The 3,001-nt window shown below is 37.8% G+C and overlaps 1 non-coding gene across 1 annotated transcript; it reads left to right on the forward strand.

Moving 5' to 3' along the window:
- The first annotated feature begins 1,345 nt into the window (after positions 1-1,345).
- TRNAG-CCC (transfer RNA glycine (anticodon CCC)) lies at positions 1,346-1,418 on the forward strand. Its single transcript has one exon. It is a non-coding gene; the product is annotated as a tRNA-Gly (tRNA).
- Positions 1,419-3,001: the final 1,583 nt, after the last annotated feature.

The following is a 3,001-nucleotide window of genomic DNA, read 5'->3' on the forward strand; positions in this document are numbered from 1 at the left end:
GCAAGGACATGATTGCCATAAAAGTCAGAATAATGGTTATCTCTGGAGGTGGGGAAGTAGAAGGGAGTTGTGATGGAAAATGATACAAGGTAAGGTTCTATGTTACTGGTAATGTTTTAGTTCTCGAACTGGGTGTTCATTTTAGAGTTTTCTTTAAACAATGCATTTTCATTATATACATGTCTATGAATATTTCACAACAAAAAAAAAGTTTTAAAAAATTCCCTGTCATTGCTCATTTGTTCCTCTAAGCCTTCTTTGAAAGTTTCCAGTTACCACTCTCACCTGGAAATCACTATAAATTAATCTCGTAATTGAGATTTCACAAGATGCTAGCTCAAAATGCTTTCCTGATAGTCCAATCTAGAATATCTAATACTTCTCTTCTTCTCTTGTTCCTGGAATTTAAAATTCAAAAACCCCCCAGAAAACCACTCACGCCAATCTGGCAAGGTCCACTATTTATGATTTATCATTGCTGTTGATTAGTCAGAATTCCTTCATCCTTTAGAGACTTACACATTTTTTCTTTTTAAATATTTATTCCACTATTTTATTTAAGGTTGAGATCAGAGTTGCATGATGATTTCCAGGAACATTTTTTGAAATTCATATATTTATTCCTCATTTTTCCCTAATTCCTATTACTTATTCAGCACCTGCAATACAGGTGGAGATGAATGAAAATAAAATGATATATTGTTGAGATTTCAGAAACATTACAATAAAGAGAATATTTAACCCATGCCCTATAATGAGAAGCACTATTAATGGGCAATGCTTTGATTTCCATGCTGTTTTTTAAACATTTGCTATGAGTCATAGGACAGTACTGCCCTTTGCAGTTCATCGTGACTGGGCCTTTTCTCCCCCTTACTGAAGGGAGATTTTCAATGTACATTCAGCGTTTCGGTCATCTGCCTGACTTTAATTTTCTAATTCCTCCTTGGTTATCAAATTTTGTCTAGTTTTATTTATTAGATATCACTCCAAAGACCACTTCCTTTCCTACAGTTACAATTCATTAATATACCATTTTCCAAAACATCCTTGCAAGTTTTCCTCATCTAATTCCAACTGCATCTCTGAAAACAGGTTTGTCTTATATCTCCAGGCATTATATGGGTGGCAGGACACAGATAAGAAAACATAAATCCATGCAATGTAATTTTCTGTCTCTGGGAGAAATCACAGATGATTGCGGTAAACACTACAGGTACCCTCTTAGGACATATCTCAAAAAACTATGTGGTACACCCCTATATCAGTCAGGATCTAACAAGGAAAGCAGAAAGCACAAATATACAGATATAATATGATTATCAAAAATTGTGGAGACAGGACTTCCCTGGTGGTCCAGTGGGTAGGACTCTGCACTCCCAATGCAGGGGGCCCGGGTTCAATCCCTGGTTGGGGAACTAGATCCTGCATGCCGTAACTGAGAAGTTCGCATGCCGCAACTAAAAAAAAGATCCTGCACACTGCAACAAAGGATCCCACATGCCACAACGAAGATCCCGCATGCTGCAACTAATACCTGGTGCAGCCTAAATAAATAAATAAATAAATATTTTTTAAAGAAATTGTGGAGAGGATGGGGACAATATATGCAGAAAAAAATTATTTTCAGTAATCATAACTTGGTGGTGATGATTACTAGTGATTACTAGTATCACTATTATAACACTTCAGCATGTATAAAGTAGATAAAGCAAAGGAATAGTCATAGGATATTCTAACATCCTCTGTATCCTTCAGAACCAGAATTCTTTATGTGAAAGAGATACAGATATAATATGATTATCAGGATTGTGCTTACTTTTAGAGAGAAGCTAGGGACTGTGATGGAGTTGGGGTGTATGAGGGATCTTTTGAGATGGTAGGCAAAGTCCTACTGCATGACCTGGGTGGTTTCTACAAAGAGTGTTCACCTTATTTTAGTAAGTTATAAAAATATATATCTCCTAAAAGTAATTATACATCCAAAGTATTAGCTAAAGAAATATTTTAAATAATTTGTGGTTAATGATGCAGTCACTTTGAAAAACAGTTTGGCACTTCCTCAAAAAGTCAAACATATAGTTACCATATGACCCCGCAATTCCACTCTTAGGTAATGAAGACATGTCCACACAAAATGTTCATAGCAGTTATACACAAATGTTCATAGCAGCTTTATTCATAGTAGCCAAAAATTGGAAACAGGGCTTCCCTGGTGGCGCAGTGGTTGAGAGTCCGCCTGCCGATGCAGGGGACACGGGTTCATGCCCCGGTCCGGGAAGATCCCACATGCCGCGGAGCGGCTGGGCCCGTGAGCCATGGCCGCTGAGCCTGTGCGTCCGGAGCCTGTGCTCTGCAACGGGAGAGGCCACAACAGTGAGAGGCCCGCGTACCGCAAAAAAAAAAAAAAAAAAAAAAAAATTGGAAACAACCCAAATGTCCATCAACTGATGAATAGACAACTAAAACATGGGATAGCTATATAATACAATGTGATACAGCAATAAAAAGGAATGAGGTACTGATAACATGCTACAACACGTATGGCCCTTGAACATTTATGCTAAGTGAAAGAAGCCAGCCACAAAATAACACATGTTGTATGATACCATCTAAATGAAATACTCAGATTGTTGGTTGTTTAGGTCTGGGAGAGGTATGAGGGAGGTGAGGGGTAACAACTAATGGGCATGGTGTTCCTTTCAGGAGAGACAAGATGTTCTAAAATTAGATTGTGGTGGTGGTTGCACAACCCTGAGAATATAGTAAATAAAACCTGAATTGTATATTTATTTATTTATTTATTTGGCCGCACAGCATGAGGGATCCTATAGTTCCCCAAGGATTGAACCTGTGGCCCCTACAGTGGAAACATAGAATCTTAACCACTGGACCGCCAGGAAAGTCCCTGAATTGTATACTTTTAAATGGGTGAATTGTATGTATGTCAATTATATCTTAGTAAAGCTCTTAAAAATAGTTTGTGGTTGATATGTTCACA

This window comes from Kogia breviceps, chromosome 3 (assembly GCF_026419965.1).
Source record: "Kogia breviceps isolate mKogBre1 chromosome 3, mKogBre1 haplotype 1, whole genome shotgun sequence".
Classification (NCBI taxonomy): Eukaryota; Metazoa; Chordata; class Mammalia; order Artiodactyla; family Physeteridae; genus Kogia; species Kogia breviceps.